We start from the raw sequence: 23829 nt of genomic DNA on the forward strand, positions 1-23829 counted from the left end.
CGTACAAGTAGCCACACTTCCTTTTGGCCGAGCAAGGAAACGGCTCTTTCCTTACAGAGTTGTGGGAGGGAAGGGAATATCCAGTTCTAGGTGTTTCCCTTTGATAAAATGAACTCTGGGGCTGAGTTTAATCCCCAGCGTTTCAAGCACTTTGTGGAGGGTGGAGCAGGGATGGTGGCGCTAACATTGCCTGAAAATAAACCCTGAAGCAGACATTGTCTGTAGGGAGCGGGTGCTCTGGGGAAGTGGAGTTTGACTTCTGAAAACACGTCCCTCATCGGGCCTTTGCAAGGGGAGCCTGGGCACTTGGTGACGGCAATGAAATGCACTCTCCTGTCCGACGCCCCCCAAAAGGCGGCTTCCCAAGGCTTCCATCCCATCCCCCACCCCTAATACCACCACATACCACAGCCCATCATGGCTCCTTGGTGCTTCACCACCTCTGGCCCAATATGGACTCACAAAGGCACCACCTTCTGACTCAAGGATTATAGTCTCTCAAAATAAGTTGGCCTGAACAACTGCTGCCCCCGGACACAGACCGAGTGGAAATTCCAAGGGACAAGGTTCACAGTCTCTCGTGCTAAAGCCCCTGTGCCTGTGTCCCTGTAGGCGCCAGGCCAGGAAGCAAATGGAAAGATCAAATCTTCCCAAGGCTGCGCTCCATTTTTACATCAGAAGGAGTAGGGCAGGTCTAGGTCAATGTGTTTAAAGCCCTTTTGTCGTATGAAAGTCTTCAGTTACAATCTCCTCTGAGCTTGTTGGTAGAACAGGCCAAACTGAGCAGGCTGGCTGAATTGGGAGGCAGGGGGGGACCAAGCCTACCCATTCTGCTCCATCTCTGACGCTCCCTCCTGGGGGCCTGGACGAGCTGCAAGAACCCGTCCCATCATAGCCCTGGGGAGAACAGTGCGGAGCCCACAGGAAGGGACACACTGAGAAGAGCCAGACCTGGAACTAAATTGTACACAGGCAGGTCCCCCCCACCTCACATCAGTATTTCACCACAGGAGCTGGGCCACGCTGAGCTGTCAGCCCTGTGCCTGTGCGGGGGCCCGAGACAGGGGGTGTCAGGAGGCCTCAGCTAGGAGGAGGGAGGATGTAGAGTCAGGAACCAAGACAGGGCCCGGGACAATGAGCAGACTGTCTTGGCCCAAAGAGAACTGCAGTGTTTACCATGTTGGCCTTTGCAGAGAACAGTGGAGAGGAAGGAAATCATGAAGGATCCAGTGAATGGACAAGGGTGAAGGTTGGCATGGGAAGCCTGGATTTGACCTGATAGGTGAGAGGGAACCACTCTAACCTTCTGAGCAGAGGATGCCTCAGGGAAGAGCCCCCAGGAGAATAGCGCTGGGCTCACATGAAATCAGCCCTAACGAGGCACAGGTCTGGACGATTAAAACCTTCACAGATTGTCTCTCAAGTCCTTCCCTTCCATCAGCTCCTCCCTGTCTACGTTCAGATGCCCAAACATCGTGCCTAGGCTTCGGATCAACCTTCCTCCTGGTGCCCACCCTCCATCACCAGCAGGAGTCCATCTTCACCTGGTGATCTTCCTGAAACACAAGCCTGGAATCCCATGGCGCTCCCGCCTTCAGCGCCTTCAGTGGATCCTCACTGAATAAAGTTCAACTCTAAAGTCTGGCACTCAAAGTCCTCCACAGTCACATTGCAGCCTCCCTTCCCAGCTTTCTGCCTTTCTATGCTTCCCCACACTCTCCCATCTTCCTGGCTGACTCACCCTCACCCTCTGCCTATACTCTGTCCCCGCTTCAGCCTCCCTTACTGCTCTCAGAGTCTTCTGTTGAAGATCTGTGATTCTCTGAGGCCCCGTTCTTGTTTCATGTCCCTTGAAAACCCTTTAAGGTCCTTTCTCCACTCTGAAATAGCCTCTCTGTCCTCAAGACACTGCATTTGTATATGTAGTGTATTTAGACTAGCTCTTATCTGTCTGCCTAGTATCAGCATTATTTACATATGTCTGCTTCTCTTATGTTGTGTGCTCTTAGAAAGCAAAAACAGAGTTAGCAAAAGAAATACTTGCATTTCTTGTATTGACTAGCAGAGTTTATAAAATTTGGGTGGAATAATAGTTCTATAGACATTTTAAAAACTACGAACAGCCATCCTGAGCCCAGGACGAACACTCTGAACTTTCAGGGCCCACCCACTTCCTAGCCCTTGTTCTGTGGTAGGTGAGGTCAGCTCTTGATAAGAAGTGCCACAGAGAAGGCCAAGAACCCCCGCACCCTCCCTGCCCAGTGCTGTGTCTAACGGGGGAGCCAGGCAGGTGATTCAGGGAAGGTCATGGGGTCAAGATCAAAACACTAGGAGCACTTTGTCCTTTGGTCTCACTCTGGATCGATCATCTGAGGCTGACATGGTACTTACTCTGTGAAGAATTTGGGGGAATATGGGCACTTAGTTATGAGGAGAATGGTTACTTAAGAAAAACAGCAGTGATCTGAGAGAATTTATTCAGCTTGTCTATATGTTGGGCCCTGTACTGGAGACTGAAAGATACAACCCTAAAAGGTTAAGAATGATGTATAAGTCAGGACTGTTTGCAGCCTATAGACAGGCTATGTTCCTGAACCACATTGTTGTTTGTTTGTTTGTTTTTATTTAAATATATTTTTATTGACTTCAGAGAGGTAGAGAGGGGGCAGGAGAGATAGAAACATCAACGATGAGAAAGAATCATTGATCAGCTGCCTCCTGCACGCCCCTCATTAGGGATCGAGCTCACAGCTTGGGCATGTGCCCTCGACCAGAATCAAACCTGAAACTCTTTAGTCAACAGGCTGATGCTCTATCCACTGAGCGAAACCAGCTAGGGCCTGAACCACATTGTTGAAATTTGGCATGATTGCTTCAGAAAAAACTATGAGCGGGAGAGTAGGCTTCCAGGCTATTCCATGGAGCCAATTTAACTCAGACTGTAACTAGCTCTGGTATCTTAACGCTATAGAGGTCAAGCAGTCTTTAAAACCTGATCCCGACAGAAAAGCCATTCTGCATTCTAGCTTGGAACGCAGTCTCCGCCTGCACAGGCGTGGGGCCCCCTCCTTCACCCAGGGTCACGGCAGTGACACGAGTTCTCGGTGCCCTCGGCCAGTATAAATGCAGGGAGGGAGCGTCTCTAAAGCTTCTAGTGTGTGTAAGTGGGTGTCTAAGTGTCCCCAGCAGCAAGGAAGAGAGAGGGGGTTCAGATGCTTCCCTCAGCGATGGGAGTCCTGGCCGGGATGGCCATTTGTACGGAATAGACGTTCACTGAGCGTGACTGTAAGCCGAGAAGAGCCTGTAACTGAATTGGACGAGTTGGAGACTATTAGAGCTGGAACTATGATTTAGGGTCAGCTAATCCAGCCCCCACACTTTATAGAGGAGGAACCGATGCTGAAGAAGTCAAACGACTTGCCTGTGGCCACACTAAACCAGTGGCACCACCAGGTGTGAGCCCACACCTTCCAGAAGCAAGTCATTTCCCCGAGTCCAGGTCCTTCGTCTGCTTACTGGGAATGAGCATCTCCCCCCACCCCAAGGCTTTTCGGGGTCACATGAGGACGTTTACAAAAGCTTCACAAACTGCAACACGCCATACAACGGGACTACTTTTATTCCCTTCACTCCCAAGCGGCTCATAAAGTGATACCAGAGCCGGAATGTGTGATGGCAGGACACCAGAGGCAGCCCCCAAGCCTGCGGGCCACCAACCTAAGCCACTGTGTGGCCTGTTCCTACTTGTCCCTGCTTTGGCTTGCTTGTACCCCCAAAGCTGACGTTTCTTTCTGGACAGGCAGCGGGAAATGTGTTCACTCTTCTTCCCCAAGCAAGAGAGGCCCCATGTCCCAGACAAGGTCTGTATGCATCGAGGAAGACCAGCGCTTGCGAGAGAAAATGCAGAAACACCCAGGGGCTGTGAGAATGACTCTAGGAGCCCCTGCATGTGTCCCGGTGGGAGGCTCAAAAGAGCAGGGAGTCCTCGGCAGAAGGCTCTCGGTAAATGAGAGGCTTTCCTCCACATGCTGTCCTTGCCCCCCCACCCCCACCCCACACACACACTTTTTGAATATATTTTTGTTGATTTCAGAGAGGAAGGAAGAGGGAGAGAGAGATGGAAACAGTGATGAACAAGAATCATTGATCGGCTGTCTCCTGCATACTCCACACTAGGGATGGAGTCCATAACCCGGGCATGTGCCCTAACAGGGAATCAAACCTTGACCTCCTGGTTCATAGGTCGATGCTCCACCACTGAGCCATGCCAGCTGGGTTGCCTTTGCCCTTTTGAATACACTGGGTTAGCTGCCTGCCATGGTCCATCCTCTCCCATTTGCAAATATTCTTGCAATAAGTTAGACACTATTTTGTAATTGCTTTCCATGGATGAGTCATGAGTTTTTTTCAATGAATCTATGCCACTTTTAGAAGTGTCTCATCTGCTACCACTATTTAGTTATGGGGTTTCCTTAGCTGTGGGAGCCCAGCTGTCTGGGTGTAACCGCTTGTAAGGAAGGCCTTGCGGAGTTCTGATTGGTTGGTTTTCCTTGTGGCCTGTTGATCCAAGCATCTCTCCACGCAGCCTATTCACAAGGCGGCAGGTAACGGTGACGTCTCCGAGAGGGAGGTCCCATAGCCAGTGTGTTATCTCCCGCAAAGCACAGAACAGCAGTAAGTAAAAACCCTAACGGGGGCCCACATTTATTGAGCAGTGCGTTTCTTGGGCTCTGTGATAAACGTGCTACGCGAAAGATCTCATTTAACCCTCACAACGACCCTCTGAGGTGGTCGGACTATTTTTATTCGCATTTTACAAATGAGGAAACGGAGACTTACATGGCGCTCCCAGCCAGTGGATAGAGGAAGCGGGGTCTGGTCACGTTCATCTAGGCCAGTGGGCATGTGACATTCCAGCGTGACTAAAAATAAAGGCACCCTTACACGGCGGAGCTTATGAAAAGCGCTCGAGTGCATAGAATGGAAAGCGATCACGCTGAGCTGCTCCGGCTCCTGGTCCGGGCCAGCAGGGAGGTTGCTGGGTCTGGCCTGAGCCCTGTGGCTCAGAGAGGACCTGCAGGCTGGGGACAGTCACCAAGTTCCGGTAGGTGCCCAGAACCACCCTCCAAGGCCACATTGCTCTGAACAAGAGACCATGGGAGCATGCCAAGGAGTGCCCTCTGCCCATCACCCCTGTGTCGATACCGTGGGCGCCTATCCGGTCTCTAGGCAGGGCTGTGTGCGCTTTGTGGGTACCACGCCCAAGCCGGCACTGGGCACTGCAGACAAGGCTGTCGTTGAAAACCACCCTCCCTTTTCCTCCTCTGGCCTCTCACATCTCCATGGCCTCCTCCAGGAGGCACCATATGGGATCTTTCATTGGCTCGGTGACTAGGGGACAGTCGGAATGGAGGGGGCACGGCAGTCTCCTTGTCACCACATGCACAGCTGGGACTGGGCCCCGTGCAGTCACTCTCACACCAGCTGCCACGGCAGCCACGCCCTCCGCTCGGTCTCCAGGAGTCAGAGTGGCTGCTCCCAGTGACCCCTGGGGGTGGACAGAGCGGGAAACTCGGACTGAAAAGTGATTGTAGAAAATAGACCGAGCCAGAGCTCTAAAACCATGCCTTACCAGCCCCCCGTCCCCAGTTCTGCTGGCTTCTGTCTCTTATTCAGCAGGTATCTAAACTGCCTACTCCATGCAGTGCAAGGACACACACACACACACATGACGTGGCAGCGTCGTGATGGTCTTTAGAACTTCTCTGGGGAGGGTCTAAGTCAGTGATGGCGAACCTATGACACGCGTGTCAGAGGTGACACGCGAACTCATTTTTTTTGGTTGATTTTTCTTTGTTAAATGGCATTTAAATATATAAAATAAATATAAAAAATATGTCTTTGTTTTACTATGGTTGCAAGTATCAAAATTTTCTATATGTGACACAGCACCAGAGTTGTTAGGGTTTTTCAAAATGCTGACACGCCGAGCTCAAAAGGTTCGCCATCACTGGTCTAAGGAAACGTGTTGCACACACACGGGGGAGCCAGGAGGCCATAGGCTCAAGTTACACAGATCATGGGCGATCACAAGGCTTCTGCTGAGCTTTGAGACTCGTTAAATATTAATCTACAGAGTGATGCTCCCCTCCCCGGCCCTGACCACCCTCACCCATCTCCCTGCAGGCTGTGGTGAGATATACAGGTCAGGCTGAGCGTGTCTAAAGTACCTGTATCTCCAACCTTGGTGGTGCTCCTCACAGGGCAGTGAGCCCAGAGTTCTGGCCTCCTGTGGTCTAGACAGCTCCTCACTCTTTGGGGCAGGCAGAGACCACTGGACTCCATGGACCAGTCTCCATGGTGAGAACAAGGCAGCCACCGGGGAGCCACTCAGAGCCCGCATTTCCTTCGGGTACATGCTGTCCACCTGGCTGATTGCTCATTTCCTGATTTGCAGTAAAACAAGGTCAAAGTAACTTTAGCTCAGTGTGCGTTGGCCGGTCCTCGTGGCTGCTCCTCCAACCTAGACCAGCTCCATGTAATAAATGTGCGTGAGGTGAATGGAAAGGATACTTGTTAAAAACAAACGATCGGGGACCTATGGGGCAGGGGAGAAGGAAAGAAAGGGGGTGAAAGGGGGAAACAGAATAGTTTAAAAGGTCCTCGAATAAACCAATAGTGAGGAGTGTGACCTACACAATTCACTACCCCTGAGGTCCAACAGGAAATAGATGACTAAATCCATAGCCAGCCTCAATGTCACCCTCTGTGAATTGGCCTCCATAGCACACCTCAATGTCCCCCCTCTGTGTGGTGTCTTCCATAGCCAGCCTCAATGTCACCTCCTCTGTAAGGTGCCCTCCTTAGTGAGCCTCAATGTCACCCCCTCGGTGAGGTGGCCTCCAGACCTAGCCTCATGTCACCCCTCTGTAAGGGGGGCCTCTATAGGCAGCCTCAATGTCACCCTCTGTGAGGTAGGCTCAGGAACCAGCCTCAATGTCACCCCTATGTGAGGTGGCCCCCATAGCCAGCCTCAAGGTCCCCGCTTTGTGATGTGGCCTCCACACAGAGCCTCAATGTCCCCCTTCTGTGATGTCACTTCCAGACCCTGCCTCAATGCCACCCTCTGTGAGGTGGACTCATAGCCAGGCTCAATGTCACCCCTATGTGAGGTGGCCCCCCGAGCCAGCCATATAGTACCCCTCTGTGAAGTGGCCCCCAATGACAGGCTCAATGTTCCACCTCTGTGAGGTGGCCTCCATAGCCAGCCTCAATATCACTCTCTCTGGGAGGTGGCAAAGTTGCCAGCCTCAAGGTTCCCTCTCAGTGATGTGGACTCCAAAGCCAGCCTCAAAGTTGCCCTTCTGTGATGATGCCTCCAGACAAGCCTCAATGTCACCTTCTGTGAGGTGGCCGCCTGTCCCCGACTCAGTGTCCCCCTCTGTGAGCTGGTGCCAAGATCTAGCCTCAATGTCCCCGCTCTTTGCTGAGGCCTCTAGACCCAACCTCAATGTACCCTCTCTGTGAGGTGTCTTCCATAGCCAGCCTCTATGTCCCCCTCCGTGAGGTGTCCCCCATAGCCCGCCTCAATGTGCCCCTTCTGAAATGTCACTTCCAGACCCGGCCTCAGTATCACCTTCTGTGAGGTGGCCGCCAGTCCCAGACTCAGTGTCACACCTCTGCGAGGTAGCGTACATAACCAGCCTCAATGTCCCCCAATATGATGACGCCTCCAGTCCCAGCCTCAATGTCTCCCTCAGTGAGGTGCCCTCTTAGTCAGCATCAATGTCACCCCTCTGTGAGGTGGCCCTCATAGCTAACCATATATTCATCCCTCTGTGAAGTCGCTGCCAGGGCCAGCCTCAATATCACTCTCTCTGTGAGGTGGCACTGTTGCCAACCTCAAGGTTCCCCCTTTGTGATGCGGCCTCCATAGCCAGGCTCAATGTCACTCCTCTGAAAGGAGACATCAGAGCCAGCCTCAATGACCCCCTTCTGCGATGTCGCTTCTAGACCCAGCCTCAATATCACCTTCTGTGAGGTGGCCGCCCGTCGCGGACTCAGTGTCACACCTCTGTGAGGTAGCTTCCAAAACCAGCCTCAATGTCACCCTCTGTGAGTTGGCCTCAATAGCAAACCTCAATGTCCCCTCTGTGAGATGTTTTCCATAGCCAGCCTCAATGTCCCCCCTCTGTGAGCTGGCTTCCAGATCCAGCCTCAATGTCACCACCCAGGGAGGTGGCCTCCACAGCCAGCCTCAATGTCTCCCCGTAATGAGGTGTCTTCCAGGCACAGCCTGAATTTACCCCCTCTGTGAGGTGGCCTCTGGACCCAGCCTCAATATCACCTCTCTATGAGATCCTTGGCAGGTACGGCCACAATATCACTCTCTCTGTGAGGTGACATAGTTGCCAGCCTCAAGGTCCCCCCTTTGTAATGGTGCCTCCAAAGCCAGCCTCAATAACACCCCTCTGAAAGGGGACATCATAGCCAGCCTCAATGTCCCCCTTCTGTAATGTTGCTTCCAGACCCAGCCTCAATATCACCTTCTGTGAGGTGGCCGCGAGTCCCAGACTCAGTGTCACACCTCTGAGAGGTCGCCTCCATAACCAGCCTTAATGTCTCCTCTTTGTGAGGTGGCCTCCGTAGGCAGCATCAATGTCCCCCTCCGTGTCGTGCCTTCCATAGCCAGCCTCAATGTCACCCCTCTGTGAGCTGTCGTCCAGATCCAGCCTCAATGTCCCCGCTCTTTGCTGTGGCCTCCAGACCCAACCTAAATGTACCCTCTTTGTGAGGTGTCTTCCATAGCCCGCCTCAATGTACCCCTTCTGCAATGTCGCTTCCCGACCCGGCCTCAGTATCACCTTCTGTGAGGTGGCCGCCAGTCCCAGACTCAGTGTCACACCTCTGTGAGGTAGCCTCCATAACCAGCATCAATGTGTCCCCTCTGTGAGGTGGCCTCTAGACCTAGCCTCACATAACCCCTCTGTGAGGTGGCCTCCATAGCCAGGCTCAATGTCCCCATTCTGCGAGGCTGCTTCCAGACCCAGCCTCAATATCACCTTCTGTGATGTGGCCGCCCGTCGCAGATTCTGTGTCACACCTCTGTGAGGTCGCCTCCATAACCAGCCTCAATGTCACCCTCTGTGAGTTGGCCTCCACAGCAAACCTCAATGTCCCCTTCTTTGAGGTATCTTCCATCGCAAACCTCAATGTCTCCCTCTGTGAGTTGGCCTACATAGCAAAACTCAATGTCCCCCTCTGTGAGGTGTCTTCCATAGCCAGCCTCAATGTCACCCTCTGTGAGCTGTTGTCCAGATCCAGCCTCAATGTCCCCGCGCTTTACTGTGGCCTCCAGACCCAACCTCAATGTACCCTCTTTGTGAGGTGTATTCTGTAGCCAGCCTCTACGTCCCCCTTCTGCAATGTCGCTTCCCGACCGTCCTCAGTATCACCTTCTGTGAGGTGGCCGCCAGTTCCAGACTCAGTGTCACCCCTCTGTGAGGTAGCGTCCATAACCAGCATCAATGTGTCCCCTCTGTGAGGTGGCCTCTAGACCTAGCCTCACGTCACCCCTCTGTGAGGTGGCATCCATAGCCCGACTCAATGTCCCCCTTCTGTGATGTCGCTTCCAGACCCAGTCCCAATATCACCTTCTTTGAAGTGGCCGCCCGTCGCAGATTCAGTGTCACACCTCTGTGAGGTCGCCTCCATAACCAGCCTCAATGTCACCCACTGTGAGTTGGGCTCCAAAGCAAACCTCAATGTCCCCTTCTGTGAGGTATCTTCCATAGCAAACCTCAATGTCACCCGTCTGTGTGCTGTCGTCCAGATCCAGCCTCAATGTCCCCTCTCTTGCTGTGGCTTCCAGACCCAACCTCAATGTCCCCTTTTGTGAGGTATATTTCGTAGTCAGCCTCTATGTCCCCCTCTGTGATGTGTCCCCCATAGTCTGCCTCAATGTGCCCCTTCTGCAATGTCCCTTCCAGACCCAGTCTCAGTATCACCTTCTGTGAGGTGGCCGCAAGTCCCAGACTCAGTGTCACACCTCTGTGAGGTAGCGTCCACAAGCAGCCTCAATGTCCCCCAATATAATGACGCCTCCAGGCCCAGCCTCAATGTCCCCCTCTGTGAGGTAGCCTATTAGTCAGCCTCAATGTCACCCCTCTGTGTGGTGGCCCCACTAGCCAGCCGTAATGTCACCCCTCTGTGAGGTGGCCCCCATAGCCAACCATATATTCATCCCTCTGTGAGGTCGCTGCCAGGGCCAGCCTCAATATCACTCTCTCTGTGAGGTGGCACTGTTGCCAGCCTCAAGGTTCCCCCTTTGTGATGCGGCCTCCATAGCCAGGCTCAATGTCACTCCTCTGAAAGGAGACATCAGTGCCAGCCTCAATGTCCCCCTTCTGCGATGTCGCTTCCAGACCCAGCCTCAATATCACCTTCTGTGAGGTGGCCTCCAGTCCCAGATTCAGTGTCACACCTCTTTGAGGTAGCCTCCATAATCAGCATCAATGTGTCCCCTCTGTGAGGTGGCCTCTAGACCTAGCCTCACGTCACCCCTCTGTGAGGTGGCATCCATAGCCAGGCTCAATGTCCCCCTCCTGCGATGCCGCTTCCAGACCCAGCCTCAATATCACCTTCTGTGAAGTGGCCGCAAGTCCCGACTCAGTGTCACACCTCTGTGAGGTAGCCTCCATAACCAGCCTCAATGTCACCCTCTGAGAGTTGGCCTACATAGCAAACCTCAATGTCCCCCTCTGTGAGGTATCTTCCATAGCCAGCCTCAATGTCACCGCTCTGTGAGTTGTCGTCCAGATCCAACCTCAATGTCCCCGCGCTTTGCTGTGGCCTCCAGACCCAAACTCAATGTACCCTCTTTGTGAGGTGTATTCCATAGTCAGCCTCTATGTCCCCCTCTGTGAGGTGTCCCCCATAGCCCGCCTCAATGTGCAACTTCGGCAATGTCACTTCCAGACCCAGTCTCAGTATCACCTTCTGTGAGGTGGCCGCCAGTCCCAGACTCAGTGTCACACCTCTGTGAGGTAGCGTCCACAAGCAGCCTCAATGTCCCCCAATTAGATGACGCCTCCAGGCCCAGCCTCAATGTCCCCCTCTGTGAGGTGGCCCCACTAGCCAGCCGTAATGTCACCCCTCTGTGAGGTGGCCCCCATAGCCAACCATATATTCATCCCTCTGTGAGGTCGCTGCCAGGGCCAGCCTCAATATCACTCTCTCTGTGAGGTGGCACTGTTGCCAGCCTCAAGGTTCCCCCTTTGTGATGCGGCCTCCATAGCCAGCCTCAATGTCACTCCTCTGAAAGGAGACATCAGAGCCAGCTTCCAGACCCAGCCTCAATGTCACCTTCTGTGAGGTGGCCGCCCGTCGCGGACTCAGTGTCACACCTCTGTGAGGTAGCCTCCATAACCAGCCTCAATGTCACCCTCTGTGAGTTGGCCTCCATAGCAAACCTCAATGTCCCCTCTGTGAGATGTTTTCCATAGCCAGCCTCAATGTCCCCCCTCTGTGAGCTGGCTTCCAGATCCATCCTCAATGTCACCCCCCAGGGAGGTGGCCTCCACAGCCAGCCTCAATGTCTCCCCTTAATGAGGTGGCTTCCAGGCAAAGCCAGAATTTACCCCTTCTGTGAGGTGGCCTCTGGACCCAGCCTCAATATCACCTCTCTATGAGGTCGCTGCCAGGGCCGGCCTCAATATCACTCCCTCTGTGAGGTGGCATCGTTGCCAGCCTCAAGGTCCCCTCTTTGTAATGGGGCCTCCAAAGCCAGCCTCAATGACACCGCTCTGAAAGGGGACATCATAGCCAGCCTCATTGTCCCCCTTCTGTAATGTTGCTTCCAGACCCAGCCTCAATATCACCTTCTGTGAGGTGGCCGCCAGTCCCAGACTCAGTGTCACACCTCTGAGAGGTCGCCTCCATAACCAGCCTTCATGTCTCCTCTTTGTGAGGTGGCCTCCATAGGCAGCCTCAATGTCCCCCTCTGTGTAGTGCCCTCCATATCCAGCCTCAATGTCACCCCTCTGTGTGGTGGCCCCACTAGTCAGCCGTAATGACACTCCTCTGTGCGGTGGCCTCATAGCTAGCCTCAGTGTCACCCCTCTGTGAGCTGGCGTCCAGATCCAGCCTCAATGTCTCTGTTCTTTGCTGTGGCCTCCAGACCCAACCTCAATGTACCCTCTCTGTGAGGTGTCTTCCACAGCCAGCCTCTATGTCCCCTCTCTGTGTGGTGGCCTCCAAACCCTTCCTCATTGTCTCCTCTCTGTGAGATGGTCTGCATAGCCAGCCTCAATGTCCCCCTTCTGTAATGTTGCTTCCAGACCCAGCCTCAATATCACCTTCTGTGAGGTGGCCGCCAGTCCCAGACTCAGTGTCACAACTCTGAGAGGTCGCCTCCATAACCAGCCTTAATGTCTCCTCTTTGTGAGGTGGCCTCCATAGGCAGCCTCAATGTCCCCCTCTGTGCGGTGTCTTCCATATCCAGCCTCAATGTCACCCCTCTGTGAGCTGGCGTCCAGATCCAACCTCAATGTCCCCACTTTTTGCTGTGGCCTCCAGACCCAACCTAAATGTACCCTCTTTGTGAGGTGTCTTCCATAGGTAGCTTCAATGTCCCCCTTCTGCAATGTTGCTTCCAGACCCAGCCTCAGTATCACCTTCTGTGAGGTGGCCGCCAGTCCCAGATTCAGTGTCACACCTCTGAGTAGGCGCCTCCATAACCAGCCTTAATGTCTCCTCTTTGTGAGGTGGCCTCCATTGGCAGCCTCAATGTCCCCCTCTGTGTGTTGCCCTCCATAGACAGCCGTAATGTCACCCCTCTGTGAGGTCGCTGTCAGGGCCAGCCTCAATATCACTCACTCTGTGAGGTGGCACTGTTGCCAGCCTCATGGTACCCCCTTTGTGGTGCGGCCTCCATAGCCAGCCTCAATGTCACTCCTCTGAAAGGAGACATCATAGCCAGCCTGAATGTCCCCCTCTGTGTGGTGCCCCCCATAGCCAGCCTCAATGTCACCCCTCTGTGAGGTAGCCTCCATAACCAGCCTCAATGTCTCCCCTCTGTGAGGTAGCCTCCATAACCAGCCTCATGTCACCCCTCTGTGAGGTGGCATCATTGCCAGGCTCAATGTCATCCCTCTGTGAGGTGGTGTACATAGCCCACCTCAATGTCACTCCTTTTTAGATGTGGCTCCACAGCCAGCATCAATATCACCACCTCTGTGAGGTCGCTGCCATGGCCAGCCTCAATATAACCATTTCTTTAGTGGTGGCCTCATAGCCAGCCTCACTGTTACCCCTCTGTGAGGTGTTCTCATAATCAGCCTCAATGTCCCCCTTCAGTAGATGACGCCTCCAGGCCCAGCCTCAATGTCCCCTTCTGTGAGGTGGCCTCTTAGTCAGCCTCAATGTCACCCCTCTGTGTGGTGGCCCCACTAGTCAGCCGTAATGACACCCCTCTGTGAGGTGGCCCCACTAGCCAGCCGTAATGTCACCCCTCTGTGAGGTGGCCCCCATAGCCAACCATATATTCATCCCTCTGTGAGGTCGCTGCCAGGGCCAGCCTCAATATCACTCTCTCTGTGAGGTGGCACTGTTGCCAGCCTCAAGGTTCCCCCTTTGTGATGCGGCCTCCATAGCCAGCCTCAATGTCACTCCTAAGAAAGGAGACATCAGAGCCAGCCTCAATGTCCCCCTTCTGCGATGACGCTTCCAGACCGAGCCTCAATATCACCTTCTGTGAGGTGGCCGCCCTTCACGGACTCAGTGTCACACCTTTGTGAGGTAGCCTCCATCATCAGCCTCAATGTCACCCTCTGTGAGTTGGCCTCCATAGCAAACCTCAATGTCCCCCTCTGTGAGGTGTCTTCCATAGCCAGCCTCAATGTCTCCCCCTAATGAGGTGGCTTCCAGGCATAGCCAGAATTTACCCCCTCTGTGAGGAAGCCTCCCGTCCCAGCCTCAATGTCTCCCCTCTGTGTGTTGGCCTCCATAGGCAGCCACAATGTCACCCTCTGTGAGGTAGCCATAGGTGACAGTCATAATGTCCCCCCTCTGTGAGGTGGCCTCATAGCCAGCCTCAATGTTACCCTCTCTGTCAGGTGGCCTCTAGACCTAGCCTCACGTCACCCTTCTGTGAGGTGGCCTCATAGCTAGCCTCAATGTCACCCTTCTGTGAGCTGGCGTCCAGATCCAGCCTCAATGTCTCTGTTCTTTGCTGTGGCCTCCAGACCCAACCTCAATGTACCCTCTCTGTGAGATGTCTTCCACAGCCAGCCTCTATGTCCCTCCTCTGTGTGGTAGCCTCCAAACCCTTCCTCATTGTCTCCTCTCTGTGAGGCGGTCTGCATAGCCAGCCTCAATGTCATCCCTCTGTGAGGTGGCCTCCATAGCCAGCATCAATGTGACCACCTCTGTGAGGTCGCTGCCAAGGCCAGCCTCAATATAACCCTCTCTTGTGAGGTGGCCTCTTAGCCAGCCTCAATGTTACCCAGCTGTGAGGTGTTCTCATAACCAGCCTCAATGTCCCCCTTCTGTGATGACACCTCCAGGCCCAGCCTCAATGTCCCCACTCTGTGAGGTGGCCTCTTAGCCAGCCTCAATTTCACCCCTCTTTGGGGTGACCCCACTCTCCAGCCATAATGTCACCCCTCTTTGAGGTGGCCCCCATAGCCAACAATATAGTCATCCCTCTGTGAGGTCGCTGCCAGGGCCAGCCTCAATATCACTCTCTCTGTGAGGTGGCATTGTTGCCAGTCTCAAGGTGCCCCCTTTGTGATGCGTCCTCCATAGCCAACCTCAATGCCACTCCTCTGAAAGGGGACATCACAGCCAGCCTCAATGTCCCCCTTCTGCAATGTCGCTTCCAGACCCAGCCTCAATATTACCTGTGAGGTTGCCGCCCGTCGCGGACTCAGTGTCACACCTCTGTGAGGTAGCATCCATAACAAGCCTCAATGTCACCCTCTGTGAGTTGGCCTCCATAGCAAACCTCAATGTCCCCCTCTGTGAGGTATCTTCCATTGCCAGGCTCAATGTCCCCCCTCTGTTAGCTGGCGTCCAGATCCAGCCTTAATGTCACCCCTCTGTGAGGTGTTCTCATAACCTGCCTCAATGTCCCCCTTCTGTGATGATGCCTACAGCCCCAGCCTCAATGTCCCCCCTCTGTGAGGTGGCCTCTTAGCCAGCCTCAGTGTCACCCCTCTGTTTGGTGGCCCCACTAGCCAGCCATAATGTCACCCCTCTGTGAGGTGGCCAACATGGCCAGACTCAATGTCTCCCCCCTGTCTGGAGGCCTCCATAGCCAGGCTCAATGTCACCCCTCTGTGAGGTGGCCTCCAGACCCAGCCAGAATGTCACCCTCTCTGTGAGTGGTCTCCATAACCAGCAGGGAGCATGAGCCATTCTGTGGGCTGCGTGGTGCTCCTACAGCACTTCTTGCTTAGGGATGTGTTTCTCTGAGTAACTTTTCTTTTGGCCTCAGAATTCTCTGAGGACAAGGCCTAGGACTCTGTTGGCAGTATATACCCTCATGGTTTTCGGTAGATATGCAATAAATATTTGTGGAATAGACTTGCTGAAGCACTTCCCGTCTGCACTCAGCATCTCTCTTTATACCTCTTCTAACTGCTGGTGCCCAGCAGGTGCACCTGAGGCACCCCAGCCTCAGGGGCCAGAAGGCAGATGTTCTCACTGCTTTGTTGGATCTACTTCTTTGGCCGCAGCAAGCAGTCCCTAGCTCCCCCAATCTGCTCTTTCATTCTCTTTCTTCTGCTCAGCTCTCTTCAGTCTTTCCCCAGAAGTGATAACGGGAACAAAACCTCTGTAATGCACACTATTTGAAAAGGCTTACATGCTAAAAAAAAAAAATAGAAAAGTTTTTAAGAATTGCAATTAAGCTGCATCTTATATACTTCTGTAGCCCTCCCAGCAATGCCTAGCACAGTTCTTGGCTCAAACAGTATTTGATCAATTAATACATGAATAATTTTTCTATTTTAAATATCTTAAATTCCAGGAAACTTAAGATATTAAAAATAGAAAAATTATTCATTGTTAGTACATCACTTTTTCTGGGTACATTAATGGGACCGGGGAGATGAACTCGGTGCTTGCCCTATTGTTACTCCCACAAGCTAATGGGAGATTTGGCTCAGGGGTCCTCAGACTTTTTAAACAGGGGGCCAGTTCCCTGTCCCTCAGGCCGCTGGAGGGCCGGACTATAGTTTTAAAAAAAACTATGAACAAATTCCCATGCACACAGTGGCGGCAAAAACACCAGTCAGGCCGGATAAATGTTTTCGGCGGGCCGCATGTGGCCCGCGGGCGGTAGTTTGAGGACCCCTGGCAGGCTATTGGGGCTAGCAAACTTGTTTCATAGACTTAGCAAAGGTAGACTTCAATCCATGTGAAGTAATGCCAATTTTGTTGAGATATATATATATATATATATATATATATATATATATATATTATTGATTTTTTACAGAGAGGAGGGGAGAGGGATAGAGTGTTAGAAACATCTATGAGAGAGAAACATCGATCAGCTGCCTCCTGCACACTCCCCACTGGGGATGTGCCTGCAACCAAGGTACATGCCCTTGACCGGAATCGAACCCGGGACGCTTGAGTCCGCAGGCCGATGCTCTATCCACTGAGCCAAACCGGCCAGGGCGAGTAATGCCAATTTTGAATGACGGCAGTGAAATGGACGAAGGTTAACTGTAGTGCACAGAGAGCCACAGCCAGACTCCACATGCCTCTTGTGGCTGGACCTCCCGCCTCCGGGCATTTCAAGTCGCCAACCACATAAGGATGTCAGAAATGCAGAGCATTTTTGGAGTAGAAGGGGATACAGAGGTCATCTAGCCAAGCTGTTGCAGCCCAGAGACCTTAGATGGAAAACTCTGAAGAGACGATGGGAGAGCAAGAGCTGCTTCCACTATTTCAGAAGGTCCAGGGAAACCGTGCCCTTACCGGGAATAATATGACAAGCACGCTAAAAACAGTCTGCTTGACTCATGTCTGCCTTTAGCTAACCGTTGTCAATTCTGTGTGGCAAAACTCTCTCTCGCCAATTAAAATCTTTTATTGTAAATGGGAAAAATAAATTAATTATTTAAAATGCAGGGGTGTTGTTTTTGTTTTGTTTGGGGGGGGTGGAGGTTGAGGATCAGATCTTTGAAAACACGAAGTCCATGCAGACAGGAACAACAAAAGCGGTCCATGGTGTGAAAGGTTTGCAAACTGCTGGCCTCACCCAACACACTCACGTTACAACCTGGGAAAGGACCTGAGGTGGGAGACTTGTCCGGGTCACACAGCAAGCTGGTGGCAGAGTCGGGGTGAGCCAGGCCTCGATTTCCTGGACCAGGGCTCCCAGGCTGTAACGTTCTCGGTTTCCCTTCCTGAGCCTGGCCTTGCTCCCTGATTTTCCTTCCTCAGGGCACTGGATGGCGCACGGAGGCAGACACACTGCACCCAGAGGGCAGGAGACCCAGCAGATCCCAAAGCAGGAAAAGCTGGAGACCAGCGACACCCGCTGCTCAGACTGTGGTAAGAAGTGCAAGTGTCCCCAGCAAAGGGCCTCAGGATCGCTCAGGGGGCAGGGGGGTGACGGACAGAGGTGGCTGAAGGGGATACACTGGACAAGAAGAAAAGATAAGGATGACTTCTGTTTCACAGAGGCAAGACCTTCCTATCAAAGAGCCAATAAGAATGTGAGACACTCTCCTGGCTCATGATTGTAATCACTGGCCGTGTGGGGTGGGGGAGGTGAGCATGTGGTGTGGTGGGGACCCAGGAAAGATAAAGGGAAATGCTGTAAACGCAAAGGTGCAGAACGACCTCCAGGTGTGTAGGGGCAGCCTTGCCTCTTGAGATTTCCTGGTCGTCTCCTCTCCCTAGTACCGAGTGCTTGCCTCCATGACTCAGTAATAACAAACATATATAGTATTTATTCCAGATATGTTGTTTATTTATGTAAGTTGGTATTATTATTATTATTGTTATTATTATTAATGGAAAAATGGAAACAGAGAGAGGTTTAAAAATTTTCCCAAGGCCTCACAACTAGTGAGTGGCAGAGCTGGTGTCAGATCCAAGCAGTCTGGCCCAGATTCCATACTCTTAACCACATGCTATGCAATGAACACTCTCTAATGAAATGCCTTCCCCCGCCTGCCCGCCCCTAACCCTCCCCCTCCCCCCCCCACCTCAGTCTCTTTGAATTCTTGAAGGTTAGAAATTTGGCTTCATTTTTGTTTTATTCATTGTTGTATCCACTCTGCTTAGTCAAGTGCCTGGCACATGGGATTCTCAGTGAATGTTTGCTAACCTGAACCAAAATCCATCTCCTTGTCCTCAAATCCTTCAGTTCTCTAAGATCCCAGGAGCCTCCCCAACCACATAGATGTCATCCCACCATTTCTACCCCCAGCCCCTATGTACCCGACAGGCTTATTCTCGATCAGTGTCTCTTATGCAAAGTGTTTCTTTCTCTTTCCCCTCCCCCACCCCCACCCTCACCCCCAAATCCTACAAGGCCTCCCAGTTGACAAGATCCTACACTCAGCAACCAGAAATATTAATTTATGTGAATATTGATAGCTTAGAACATGTTGCCTCTCTTGGTGGGATTTCCTGAACTTGCAAAAATGCAATTCATTAATTCAGGCAATGAAACAATTCTTTACAGTCTAATTCAGTGGTCCTCAACCTTGGCTGCACATTAGAATCACCTGGGAATCTTTTTAAAATCCTGATTTCTGGGCCTCATCCTCCGGGAATTCAGTTTCTTTGTTAACAGAATTGTCTAATTCATGGAAAGTTAGGGCAAGACCATCGAGTTCAGTCTCCTCACCCCACAGAGGAGGAATCTGAGTCCTGGAGAAGGAAGTGATGGGGTCATACAGCTGGTTAGAAGCAGAGCCCGCTCTCTCAGCCTTTCACTGGTAGGTAGGAAACGGTCCCTCCCTGCAGCAGGTGATAGCAGGGGTGCTGTTGGGGCAGCAACACCTTCCCCAGTCATTCCATGTGGGTACCACCTACTTGGTTGTCCCCTGCCTCGTCACCTAACGGTGGCTCCTAACCATCTGGGCCAGGGGTGGGGAGCCTGCAAAAGGTAAGGAAGCTGTCATCACAGCCAGAAGCAATGATCCGAGGGCCTCGCCTCACCTGTGCGTATAGTGTCCCTACAAGTAGCGCCAATGTTCTGCACTCATTTTAAGGTCTTCGAATTGATGGAAGAGAAGAAGAAGACACTTATTTGCTTAAGTCTTGGATTTGGGGGAACATTCCAGTTCAGGTGCTCTCCGTGGCCCCCTTTCCCTTTCTTCACGCACACGTTTCCTGGCTGATCGCATCTGTTCTCATGGCTTCAGCTTCTAACTGGACCCCCAAGGCCTTCTCTGCTGGCATTCTCCCCGCTCTTTATATCAAGTGCCTTCTGGGCATTTCAGCTGGATGACCCGGAGCCAATGAGACTTCGGAACTTTCAGGAAGCCTTGGCCCACCCTTTCCTCCAAGGTCTACCCTGTCCCTCCCACCCAGATGCACTCTCACAGCTCTCTGTGCCTGCAATTCATTGTTGCTCATAATAGTTGTGATGTTTCAACCGGGCTGGGCCACGGGGTGCCCAGACAGCTGGTCAAGCATGATTCTGGGTGTTTCTGGGAGGGTGTTTTGGGATGAGACTAATATTGAAATTGGTAGACCGAGGAAAGCAGATTGCCCTCCATAATGTGAGCTGGCCTCAGCCAATCGGGTGAAGTTCTGAATCGAACAAAAGGCTGATGCTCCCCTGAATGGGGGAGCGTTTCCTGCCTGACTGCCTTTAAACTGGGGCAGCTGCTCCTGCTGGTTCCACCACAGCCTGCTGCCTCTGGGACTTGAACTAGGACGTGAATTCTGCAGATTTCAGACTTGGTCACATGAGCTAATTCCTTATAATAAGTCTCTTATATTCTATTGATTTTGTTTCTCTGGAGAACCCTGACTAACACAAAACTAATAGTATTTATTGCCTTGTGTTACTGTGTGCTGTGAGCACAAACACATCCTAACTCCACTTAACTCCCTCTGCAAACACATGTGGCATAATCTCTATTTTATTGGATAAGGATCGGGCTCAGAGTGGGACAGCGGTGTGTCCAAGGTCCCACACTATGACGCTGCGATGGGACTCGTCAATTTGCTGGTGACCGTGTGACACCCTCACTGAACTGAAGGTTTCCTTTCCTGTCTCTGCATCACATTAATTCTTTCCAAAAGTGAAAATGTTACCTTTTCCTCCAAGTTGCTTATGACAGATATTCCAGTCATCTGAGGAGGAGGAGCTAGGGAAAGTAGAGGCAACCGACGTCCTAGATTTGGGATATGCAGAACTCAGAACAAGAGATGAGAACTTCCTATCTCCAGCATTCTCAGCACACTGCCCCATGCCTGCCCTCCTCGTTAATGTCCTCCTGCCCAGATTTTCAAGTCTGCCCATTAATTAACTCTTTCATCTTAACCAAGAGAAGACATGAGTCCAGGTTTTTAATGAAAATCAGTGGTAAATAGAGTGCACTTCATTTACTTATCCATTCATATCTATTTAGTAGCTACCATTTGTCACGTATTGGGCTACACATTGAGGTTGACAGATATTTTTAAGGTATAGATACAGATAGATCTCTTTTAGTGAGAAGTGTATGTTCCTGAATATTACCAGGCATACTTTATTTTCAGAAATAGAAATGATCTGAGATGTGCTATACAAATGCGAGGTATGTTTTAGGAAATTTGAAATCACTGAAGATATTTGAGCAGTATTTGGAGTTTGGCAGCATTCTGCAAAATGAATTAGACAGACCAAAGGCGGGGACATAAATTAAGAAGCAGTTGCAGTAAATTGGAGAATCTTATAATTAAGCACTAGTCAGTAATCCTGCCCTCTGGTTCTGAAAGCAGGAATGAAAAAGGGTGGGGTGGGTGAAAAGTATTACAAAGGAGGAATGACACATATGGTGACCAGCAGAAGTGAAGGGGAGAATGAGAAAGTGACTCTAGGGCAGTGGTTCTCAACCTGTGGGTCGCGACCCCTTTGGCGGTCGAACGACCCTTTCACAGGGGTCGCCTAAGACCATCCTGCATATCAGATATTTACATGACGATTCATAACAGTAGCAACATTACAGTTATGAAGTAGCAACGAAAATAATTTTATGGTTGGGTCACAACATGAGGAACTGTATTTAAAGGGCCAGAGGGTTGAGAACCACTGCTCTAGGGGCTGGGGGGTGCGTGACCAGAATGGCATGGTGGAGGAGGGAACGGTTTGGAGGAAAAGCCCTGTATGAGCTGTGCCAAGTGTTTGACTCATGTTTGACAATTGTTCTACAATAAAGGGATTTTTTTTTTAAGTTAGATTCTTTCTGTGTGTGACTTTCATTTCAACACAAAGCTTCTGTTTATTTAAGTAAAAAAGTGCTGAGACTGTGGGAATGTGGTCTCTGGAGGGGCTGCACGAGGGGAGGTCAGTGAGGTGAAACAGGAGATTGCACAAACCATATCTTCTTGTGCAAATGCCCCTTGAATTAATCCACAGGAACACTGTACAGTCATTGAAAATGATGCATTTGGAAGTATATTTGTTAACATGAAATGAATTTTGCATATTATGTGGGAAAAGCCAGTGAGGCGAGGAGTCTGGAAGAACTTACCCCCAATGTTAACAAGGGCTGACCCTGGGTGGTATGATTATGGGTGATTTTTTTCATTCCTTATGAATGGCATTTTTAAAAAAAAAATAAATTTATATTGCAGAGAGGAAGGAAGAGGGAAAGAGAGAGAGAAAAACATCAATGATCAGGGAGAATCATTGATCCGCTGCCTCCTGCACACCCCCTACTGGGGATCAAGCTTGCAACCCGGGCATGTGCCCTGACCAGGAATCAAACCGTGACCTCCTGGTTCATAGGTCAACACTCAACCACTGAGCCATGCTGGCTGGGCATGAATGGCATTTTTAAACGTTTAGCATAAATATGCTATTTTGACCTCATCTGAGATGGTCCCCAGCTCAGGGACTGAATGTTATCTGCTGCTCCCTTCAGCCAGTGTGGCTCACAGCCCACCGGGCCAGTGCCCGGGAGCTTCCCCAAGCTCTCATCCTGGAGAAGAGCCCTTCCTTCCTGCTGGTGGGCAGCCAACAAGCCGGCGGTGGCCAGAGCTCAGCCCCCTCAGCAGTCCCAGTCCCTCCCAGGGGCAGAGCGCCCCGCCTGCCATGTGGGGGGAGGAGAGCAGGGACACCCGGGGCTGTCAGGCATCAGGTCTACCCTCAGCCCTGCTCCAGGGGGCATTCTCCTCGGTGAAGAAGTCAGGCTAAGGGCCATGTTGGGAGAGCGGGTGAGCGGAGGGGAGACTCTGTCACAACAGGGAGCTCAGAGCCTGTTTTGTCTGAATGAGCAATGAGACCTTGAGTGGCCTCAGGTGGCCCTCCCAATCTCTCTTACTTCTCACCATTTTCCAAAAGTTCTCTGAGTGGAAACCTTCCCTCGGGCCTTCCTGATACAAAAGAATGAGCTCGGACCCTGGCCGGTTTGGCTCAGTGGATAGAGCCATCAGCCTGTAAACTGAAGGGTCCCAGGTTAGAGTCCGGTCAAGGGCACATGCCTAGGTTGCAGGCTCGATCCCCAGTGTAGGACGTGCAGGAGGCAGCCGTTCCATGATTCTCCTCATCATTGATGTTTCTATCTCTCCCTCCCTCTCCCTTCCGCTCTGAAATAAATAAAAATATATTTTAAAAAAGAAAAGAAAAGAATGAGTTTGGGATTGACACCCAAGGGTGAGAATTTGCCTCTGGCTGCTCCACCTACTAGTCAAGTGTGTGCTCTGCATGTAAGACCTCATTTCATCCTCACACCAACCCTAGGAGGCTGGTGGCTACCATGTAACTGCCCCTCCTTTCATCCTGCACTCCCGCTAACCCTACAAGGCGCCCCATCTTAGCTAAGCGTCTACCAAACCATGCCTACTTTCTCACTCCCTGTGTGCATCCCTCCCACTGCACCCCTCTCCGCTCCAACTGCATCGGCAAAGGTCCCCAGTGATCTTCCTGCTCCAGCTCCTGTGCCTGCTCCTTTTCCATCATCTCTGGCACCTAGTCACACCCACTCAGTGTGAGGTAAACAGCCTGCAGATTTCCCCGCAATGCCATGAGTCACCTCCCAGTCCCCTCCGGCGACACTCAGGAAGGCTGGTGAAGAAAGGGAAGGGGGGGAGGGGGGGTTCCACTCCTGTTTGAGGATTGTTCTACAACAAAGAGATTTTTTAAAAAGTTAAATTCCGTCTGTATGTGATTTTCATTTAAACACAAAGCTTCTGTTTATTTAAGAAAAAAAAAGAAAGAAAACCTTATTGTGCTAACAATTGTGTGTTACCAAAGCCCTCAAATTAAATTGCAAGAGAACTGAGAAATAGGGCTATTAAGAGATTTATTTTCTGAAGTTGAGTAAGGAGGGGAAAAAAGACTGTTCCAGCTTCCTCCTACCTCCTACCCCGTACCCCTTACCCTCCTCTCTCTCTCTCTCTCTCTCTCTCTCTCTCTCTCTCTCTCACACGCACGCACGCACGCACGCACGCACGCACGCACACACGCACTTTCACAGAAACAGCTTGGATCCTGCCATGGCTTTAACTGACTGCCACATGGACCCTCAGATGGAGCGTAGGGTTTGCCTTCTATTCTTCTCTACCTCTTGTCATCTTGTAACTTCATTCTCCAGGAATAACAGCTCGCCCTGACACCACACACAAAATGGGTCCGGGCCGCCT

This window comes from Myotis nattereri (assembly GCF_964212035.1).
Source record: "Myotis nattereri genome assembly, chromosome: 18".
Lineage (NCBI taxonomy): Eukaryota > Metazoa > Chordata > Mammalia > Chiroptera > Vespertilionidae > Myotis > Myotis nattereri.